The sequence below is a fragment of the Tupaia chinensis genome, unplaced genomic scaffold, assembly GCF_000334495.1.
Source record: "Tupaia chinensis unplaced genomic scaffold, TupChi_1.0 Scaffold147554_1, whole genome shotgun sequence".
NCBI classification, from domain to species: Eukaryota; Metazoa; Chordata; class Mammalia; order Scandentia; family Tupaiidae; genus Tupaia; species Tupaia belangeri.
Genome location: NW_006207406.1, coordinates 2,199,683 through 2,209,831, shown reverse-complemented (window position 1 = coordinate 2,209,831; position 10,149 = coordinate 2,199,683).

Sequence of the window (10,149 nt, the reverse complement as noted above, 5' to 3'; positions counted from 1 at the left end):
CATTCCTGAGGGAGTTTCTGTGATTAAGTCAATGAAAATCTACAGCAATCCAATCCAAGCAGGACTACAAATGGCTCAGAAACTTTAGAAATAAAAGTTTGAGTCAGCAACCAGATGAAGAACCACAATTAACTGAGGCACTTTTCAAAAACAAAGAGAATGCAGAATGATGGTAGAAGGTAGTTATAAATATAGACTATGACCAGGTGACCAGTTATAGAAATGAAGACTGTAATAGTCATAAGTATTTCCTCCTTATTTTGTTATGAATAATTCTGTGTCTGTATATACACATATCAAACAAATATTTGTCTTTCCTCTCTTATTCACTTATCATGTGACATAAGATAAATTAACTTTATATCAGAATTTAAATAAGCATTTAAGTTCCAGGGTATCATAAGAAAAATAAACATCACTTAAGGATTTTACCTCCACTTTTAGGAAAAGAATTACTGCATTTTGTTTGTACACAGTATGATTTTATCATATTAGGCAGAAATACAACCTTGTATTATTTTTATTTGGAGATTAAATGTGGTTTATAAAGAGAAGTATGGATTCCAAGATGATGAGGGGTGGACATATAGTGGGTAATTTCATGAGTCAACTTGTATGGGCTAAGGAATTGCTGTATAAATGATAGAACATTTCTGGATGTGCCTGGGATATTTTTGAAAAACATTAGTATTTTTATCTTAGATTGAATAAAGAAGTTGATCCTCACCAATGTGGGTAGGCATCACTGAATCAGCTGAGGGCCTGAAGTGAAGGAAGAACAGATTCCTTTGGTCTTCTTGAGCAGAGATCCCCATATTCTCCTGCCCTGAGACCTTGGTGCTCCTGTTTTCCCAGTCTTTAGACTCTTACCAGAATGTATACTATTGGCTTCTCTGGTTCTCAGGCTTCATGCTTGGACTAGAACTACATCCCTGGCTTTCCTAGTTGTCTAGCTTGTAGACAGCAGATCAAAGGAGTTCTCAATCTCCATAGTCTCATAAGCAAATCCTTCATAATAAATCTATTTATTAGATATGAATAGATATACACATCTTATTGATTCTGTTTCTCTAGGAAATCCTGATGAGTACATATATCATTGCAATACAAAATAAGGCTAGAATTTTTCTTTTAAATCTTTATAATTTGGGTTGGACCTCAATAATGAAGAGAATCTTGGAGTAAGCATTAGGAGCTATCGTCTCACATTTTTCCAGTTAGCCTTTTTAAAAATGTTAATATGCACTGTCTCCTAAGCACTAATAAAATGAGGTGTTATAATACCCTAAAATTTCTATTTCACACCTTCTAGTTCAAATCTTCTTGAAATCTCTAAAAGGAAGGATAGAAGGGAGAAAAGAAGGGAGAGGAAAGAAAGAAGAAAGGAGAGGAAATGGGAAAAGGAAAAAGAAAGAAAGGAAAATAGGAAGAAAGGAGGAAATGCGTAAATAATATAGCAGGTTAAATTATGAAAAATTAATTAAGAAGTAACACTCTGTGATTAAATATAGGGCGTTTTGAATATTAAATAACATTGTTTTAAGAAGTTTTCCTTTACAGTGAATTTTTAGCTATCTAGCACTTGATTCTTCAGACAAGCACTCAAGTTTGGGTTTACTGCAATGTCAGTGAGCTACAATGTCAAAGGTACACTTGCCATGGGAATCCCCACAAACAGAGTGATGTACAAGGATGAGAAGTGGAGCAAACACAATCTAAGCATACAGACATGTGGACTGAATAGACGGGGCAAGAGCCAATGCAGAAACAGAACCCAAAGCTGGGTTCACAGCCGGGCATGAAGAAGGCAGGCTGAGGATTTCCAGATGATTAGACAGCCCTGGGCTTCCTTCCTCCCTTTGTAAGAAGGAATGCGTGTTTCCCTTGTGCATGGATGAGTCCAGCTTGCACAGCAGGCATAAGTTTCTCAGATCCTATGAGCCTAGGATCTAGTTGCTGGTCTACCTTCTGTAGACAACCAGTTCAAATTTTCCACATTTAATCATAATGTTGTGTTCATATATATCTTCACTGCAAGAAAATGATATCAAAACTTAAAATGCTGCATAGTTCTCCAAAGTCATAATATGAGTCAAAGTTGAAACAGAGCATAGATCCATTTCCTCACTTCTAGCATCATTACATCTGCTGTTACGCTACTTCCCATCAAAATGATTTAAAGTTATTCTTTTTTCCCTAATGCTATGCCCCAATGATATCACATAAATCTGAAAGTAATATTAGAGTTATATTTCTTTTCAGAATATAAAAGTAATTTCTAGTTGATAAAGGAGAGAAAATAATATTAAGTGAAGAGTTTTTTTAACTTAAAGTGGTAAGTCCTGTATATTATTTTTATATCATAAAAGTACACATATTTTTTAAAATGGAAGCACTGAGCAAAAATATCATCTGATTCCTTTCATACACACATTGTCACATAGAGACAGCAGCATAACAATTAACATCGTGTGCTCAAAAGTCAAACACAGAAACTTTTTAATCACAACTCTGGCAAATCTTACGATCTCAGGCAAGTGATCCAGCTTCTTAAATCACGGTAAAGTAAGGATAATAACAGTCACTCCCTCAGAGAGCTGTTGTGAGGATTACAGAAAAAAAAATGCATTTAAGAGCGTGGCACAATTCTTAGCACAGAGTTTGTGCTCAATTAATGTGCGCTAACAAGAGTAGCAATAGTCTTCCTCAGATTTGCCAGGAAGCTCACAAGAGGGAGCCCACGACTCCTCTCTGGGCTCTCGGGTTATGCTGTATCCGTGACACGGAACTTATGTCATATTTGAGAGCATGTGAGAGAGGGCATGTGCCTCCCAGTGTTTTCCAGGAGCACTGGTATTACACCACAGACTCACAGCTCTGAGAATCTAAGCAGATTCAAAGTTGCTTAAATTGCTTTCTCGGCCAAGAGTCTAAGTTGCCAACTGGCAACAGAACGATTTTCCACTCAAACTTGGCAGCAGCAGGACTTAAATAGCAAATTGGGAGGAGGGCAAAGGAAGTAATACGCTTCCTTCCTCAGGGTAGTTCTGGACTCTTTGGCACCACAGAAAGAAATTTTGTATGAAGATTGCAGGGTTTAATTTTAATTTATCAAAAGTAAATTAAAGAGACTGTCACCTACCATTAGAAAAATGCCCTTTCTACCATTCATAATAATCACATTATTATTTCTACCATGTTTTTGTTTTTCATATCCTGTGAACTCTTTTTACATGTCAGAATATCTTCATTTGGACACTCTCTCTCACGAAGGGTAAGTCTGGGTACTTTGAGTCAAATAAGAAACTCCTAATTTTACTGATTCTGTAGAAGTTCTCCTTTCCTTTAAAATATGGCCAACGGTGAAATAAACTATTTGCTATTTTCATTACTCTTGAGAGTAAGAGAAATCAGAGTAAATGCCAACAGATTTTTAAATTTTCCCTAAGCAGAACTCCAACTTAAAATATTCTGATAGTATTCTAACCTAATTAGAGTATTTGTAGGAATGAAAGTTCTATACGCTTCCTCAGAAAACAGTACCCCAGGGCACTAACAGAAAACATTTTCTTATTTATGTATATGTGGCTTTATTCAAAAGACTTGAGGCAAGGCATAAATATATACATGGTAAGTTGAGAGGACAAAGCCGTTAAGTGAGGAAACCAGGAAAAGAATAAAAACAAATGAAAGGAAAAATATTAAGATACCAATGCTCAATGTGGACCATAAACCTAATGCTTAGCATTCTAACAGTCAAATGCACAGAGAGCAATTACATTTGTAAATAAGATTAATAACAAGAATAATAATTCACTCAAAAAACTTATTTTTACCTAATACAAATTCCTCCCGCTAGGTTTTGAAATAGATTCCTTACATTTCTTTATTAAAAAGAGCACTATCATTTAGGCTATAGAGAACAACGTACCTATATTTTAGAGATTCTTACTGGCATATTCATGAGAAAAATGTCATGATGTATTAAAAAAATAAATAATATAGTTAATTAAGACAGAGAGAAGATAGCTAGTAAACATATTCCATGATAATATTCTCCTGTGTAATTTTCCAGCAGTTAGTTCACCTTAAAAAAATCTATAAGAACATCATTTAGTTTCATATAATAACATTGATTCATCATAAAATACTTTAGATTAGGGATCAATAGTTTCATAGTTCATTGAACTATATGACTGTGGCAGACAAAACAATGCACTCTCAAAGATGTCCATGTCCTAATCCCCAAAACCAGTGAATGCATTTTTTAATATGGCAAAAAAGAGTTTGAGATACGGTTAAGGCCTTGAGGTGGCAACATTATTCTAAATTATCAGGGTAAGGTCAATATAGTCACAAGGTCTTTTCTTATTTTCTTTCTGGAGAGATTTTTGCTCTAGGTCACATGTGCTCACCTAAGAGACAGAGAGAGACTAAGTGAGAAATCACTCCCCAGGGGGACTGACCACTCCACAATCACTTCTCCTCCATTCTCCTCCCAGGATTTTGGGCACACACACACACATAGGTCCGAGGTGAGTTTCAAGTTTCGGTCAGACACATGGGAGTCCAATGCTTAACCACTATGCCACCTGCTGGATCCCAGTCACAAGGTCTTTATAAGAAGGAGGTAAGCAAGATACCAGCAGTTGGCATAATGGCAATGTCACAGGACTCCCATGTAGTCGACCACAGTTCGAGTCCTGAACCCGGTGGCTTAAACTCACACTAGGACCATGTGCGTACGTGCCCAAGATCCCGAGAGGAGAATGGAGGAGAGGAGATTGCAGCAGGGCCATCCCCCCAGGGGGTGATTTCTCACTGTCTCTCTGTCTCTCTCTTTCTGGCGAGCATACATGCCCTGTAGCAACAACCTCTCCAAAAAAAAAAAAAAAAAGGAGGAGGTAAGCAGCTCACAGCCAGAGAAAGGAAAGGTGGAGACTGAAGCTCAGGTGGAATGATACAAAAAAGGAACCACATAACATGGAATGCAGGTAGCCTCAGGAGGCTGGAAAGGCAAGAAAACAGATTTTTTAAAGACCCTCCAGAACACGTATACTCCTGCTGACAAAACTTACTGTAGGACATCCTACTTCTAAAGTTGTGAGGTAATAATTCTGTGTTTTTTAAGCCACTGTGCTATAATAAATAATCTATTCTCTGTCCTATTTCCTGACACAGAGCTCCTACATTCATTGGAATTTTCTGGGTTATAGAAGCATCTTCTCTTCCAATGAGGTAACTCTGTGGGTTCTTAGAGAGCCTGGGGATGGGAACTGGTGGCCATGAGAAACAATCACATGACTAGAAAGTTGAAACTTTCAACTCCATCTTTTGACCACTAAGCCCAGAGTAGAGGGGCTAAAAAGGCTGACTTGATCATCAGTGGCCAATGAGGTAGCTATTCATGCCTGTGTAATGAAGCCTCTCAAAAAAAACAGGACAAGGTTCGAAGAGCTTCCAGACTTCTTGGTGTATGGATAAAAGCCTCCATACATTCTAGTGTTAAAGTGTTGTATACTGAGTGTGTGGTGAGTAGGAAAAGTTTTTTTTTTCTACAGCCACCAAATTTGTAGTAATTTGTTACAGCAGAAATAGTAGACTATTACAATGACTATAAATCAGAGTTTAATCCATTACTTATTAAACTCATGAATTTCTACCCAGGCATCAAAAGTAAGAAAAAATGTACAATGTATGATTTTTAGAAATAATGCTCCTTTGAAAACATAACTCTGTATCTTAGAGAAACCTCAGAATGAGCCACAGGTATAGATCAATACTTCTAACAACTTTCAAAGTGTGCTTCACAGCATGCTGGTTCTGTGGGGTGTTAAAAGGTATTAAGCACTAAAAAAAAATATGAGATCAAATATCTTGGCAAACCATACTCTTTCATTGTGGAATAACTGAAATGATTTCTTAAAATTTACCCCAGGCATCTATTTAGATTTACTAAGAAACTTTCCAGGTTATTCAAATAATCCATGTGAAATCAACTTCAATATAAGGAACAGGTAAAAGATGAAGCCATAGTGTTAGAGTCAATGAATGAAAGACATTTAGAGGGACCAGCAGTTAGCGTAATGGCTATGTCACTGGACTCCCATGTATTCAACTGTGGCTTGAGTCCCGGACCCAGTGTCTTAAACTCATACCAGGCGCGTGTGCGCGCGTGCCCAAGATACTGCGAGGAGAATGGAGGAGAAGGGATTGCAGCATGGCCATCCCCCCTGGGGGGTGATTTCTCGCTTTTTGTCTCTCTGTCTCTCTCTGTCTTTCTGGCAAGCGCACATGCCCTATAGCAAAAATCTCTTAAAAGAAAAGAAAGAAAGAAAGACATTTAGAAATGTCTTTGTTGGAGTCCCCTCCTTATCCACGGGGACACATCCCAGGACCCCCAATGGATGCCTAAATATGCACACAGAACATGTCTTTTTTTTTTTTTTCAATCTACTGAGACAGCTATTAAGTAATGGGCAGGCAGCCTCTACTGTGTGACTCCATAGAACTAAGGGATGATTCATGTCCTAGGCAGGATAATGTGAGGTTCCATCACAGTACTCAAAAAGGTACAAAATTTAAAACTTTTTAATTGTTTCTTTTTTTACAATTTTCCACTTAATTTTTTCAGACTATTTAGGTAACTAAATAAAATCATAGAAAGTAAAACCATGGATAAGGGGAGATTACTATCTACATAGTGCGTATATGCTATGTACATATACAGATTGTTTAGTATTAAAGTATTGCTCCAGCCATAGATAATCTTGTTTATCAATCCTTGTCACAGTCTCACACTCCTCACCTCCTGCCCATGAGGTATGCTCATAAAACAAAGCTCTGCTCAGCAAATAGATGCACAGCTAAGACAGCTGGTCCTTACTGTCTCTGCCACAGACCTCAACCATGGGATCTTGCTTCTATTTAGAGAAACAGCAGAAATACTACCCACCAAAATGGACAAAGCAAGCCATTGATCTCATTTATTTAACCCAGCTCCTTATAGTTCACTCAATCTGCTCCTCCTTCCTTTATCCAATTCTCTCCATCAATCAAAGAATGGGGGATTGCCAAGAATACAAGTTTTGTGAATCACAAACCTGAAATATGGCCACTGCAGAAATTTTGAGCCTACCTTTAAAAATAAGATAGCAATAGTCTAGTAGTTTCTAGCACACATAAAAATGACTCCAAAGTTTGTCAGCTATAGCTTAGTCAATGCTCACTCTCACATAATGCTACATTAAAATTTTTGACAGGTTTCTTCACTATAGAACTAATGAGCCCCATTAGTCTTCAAGAAAAAAGGAAAATTGTACAGTGTTTTGCACCCATTTATGAGCTGGGAACTTTCTTCTTTGAAGCATGTGTGGAAAAAAATAATTTACTAATTACATAAGAAATTTTACTATAAATAGACATCTTTAAGAATTATCATGCAAAAGAAAAGTACAAAGAGCCACTATAAAAAGAAAAATAATATGCAGGCAATTTGAGAACTCATTTTATCAAATAACAAGATAAATTAAAAGAAGCTTGTTTCTAAATATCAGGGACGGGCTTTGGGCCTTACTGCAGAATATCAGTAGCCACAATAATTAAAGTTAATAAAGAATAAGAATGTCCAATTGTCAAGCACACCCTTAAATCAGAAATTGAGATTTATGAGACCAAGATAGGGTCAGAATCAAAAGGGTCAACATTTGGCATGAAATTGACACAGTTAATATAAAGCTAAATCATCCAAAGTCGCCCCTACCTGCCCACTCAAATACAAAGCTCTAAAGCTAAAATAACATGATTCAAGGTTAGTATCTCAGCATTAACCCAAGTACTAAAATGTAAAATGTAGGTAAAAAATATTTTAGGCAAAATAAATGATGTCCTAAAAAAAAAAAAATCTGTTTTTTTAATTATCATAGAAAATAGCCATGTATATCTTTTTCTTTTTTTTTTTTTTTTTTTGAGAGGTTTTTGCTATAGGGCACATGCACTCGCCAGAAAGACAGAGAGAGACAGAGAGACAGAAAGCAAAAAATCACCCCCCGGGGGGGATGGCCACATGGCAATCCCTTCTCCATTCTCTTCTGAGGATCTTGGGCATGCATGCACACACGCCCAGTATGAGTTTAAGCCACCAGGTCCAGGACTCGAACCGCAGTTGGCTACATGGGAGTTCAGCAACATAGCCATTACACTAACTGCTGGTCCTTTTTTTTTTTTTCTATTCTAAAATTTCTGAAGAAAAAGACAAGCTAATCATTCTGGGAAGAAAACATGATTCTTGTGTCTAATTTAGAAAAGCCTACAACTACTCACAACTACACCTAGAAACACTCAAAATCTAAATAATATAATATGATATACAGTCTTTTGGAAAGAAATTTTCTGGCACACAATAGCCTTATGGGAGCTCAATGTTTTAGGAAAGCTTATCTGTTTTTTAGTAATAGAGAGGGCATATGTAATTAATTTTGAAAACAAAAAAGATGTATCCAGCTTACATTACTAATACTATCATAAAACAAACTAAATATGATCACAGTAACTAACACTGTGTTATTAAAGTTAATATATTCATTTAATAGATAATATTAAATGCTTTCCATACACACTGAACTAGCAGTATTTACTATTTATTAATGAATGTGTCTATGTCTAATAATTTCATATATTTAATTCTCCCAAGCATACTGAGATCAAAAAGGTTTTAAAATTTTTTATAGTTATGTATTTTTAGTTCTCTACAGCAGTGGTTCACAAATCTTTTAGCACCAAAAACCATTTCTGTAGAAGACATTTTTACCATGGACAAAGGATAGTGGGCAGGAGGATGTTTTCGAGATGATACAAGCACATTACATTTATTATGCACTTTATGTCTATTATTATTACACTGTAATATATAATAAAATAATTACACAACTCAGCGTAACAGTATTCGCAACTACTCTATAGCACTAGCATCACCACCTCAGCTCCACCTCAGGTCATCAGGCGTTAGACTCTCATAAGAAGCACAAAACCTAGATCCCTCACCTGCACAGTTCATGGTTCAAGCTCCTGTGAAAAGCAGATACTGCCACTGACCTGACAGGAGGCAGAGCACAGGTGGAAATGCAAGTGATGCTGAACAGTTATAAAGTCAGAGGAAGCTTCAGTCATTCGCCTGCCACTCTCCTTCTGCTGCGCAGCTTAGTTCCCAGAGGTTGGGACCTCTGCTCTATAGAGATCCACGAAAGGAAGATAACTTATGCAAATCCTAAGTTGGAATGAATCTTTTAAGTTGTGTATTCCGTGAGATTTACCATATTTATATACAGATTTGGATGTCATACTTTTTTAATATTTATTTAATTCCATTTGTTATTATTATTTTTTTAATTTGACCAGGGAGAGAGAAAGGGAATGCGAGATAGCAAGCTGCCAGATCCGAGACTCAGACTACAGTCAAGCATGTGAGAATCCAGCACCTTTAACCACCCCATCACCTGCTTACCCCAAGATGTCATACTTCTTAAAAATATTGAGTCAGTTTACCTTTTTTTTTTCCTTAGGCTTTTGAACAGTACATGATTTGGTCAGGCATTTTGTGATTAAAAAAATACATGATTACAAAGAAAAAAAGCATTATGCATGGTTTATTCATCTGACGTTTTAATTTTATAAATTAAAAATTCTAAAAAATTAAATTAAGGGTCTTGCCAGTGGCATGGTTGTTAAGGCTACTGGATCCCACATGGCCAACTACACAGTTCAAGTACAGGGCCCGGTAGCTTGAAAAACATGCCAAGCACTTGTGTGTGTATGCCCAAAATCTCAAGAAGAAAATGGAGAAGAAAGGATGGTGGTGTGGCCATCCCCCTTTGGGGGTAAGTTCTCATTTTCCCTCTCTCTCTCTCTCTGTTCCTCTGTCTCTCTCCAGCAAGTGCACGTGCCCTATAGCAAAAACATTTTTTTCTAGTTACAACTGCACTGTAATTTTCTTCTGAAACATTTTTTTAAATTAATTAATTAATTTACATTCATTCCCTGAGCATCGTCACAGCATACAAAATGTGATTTCCCATCCAGAATATACTGCATAGTGGCTTAATCATACATATCATTATAATAACATTATCATAAATAACTTTCTATTTCTAG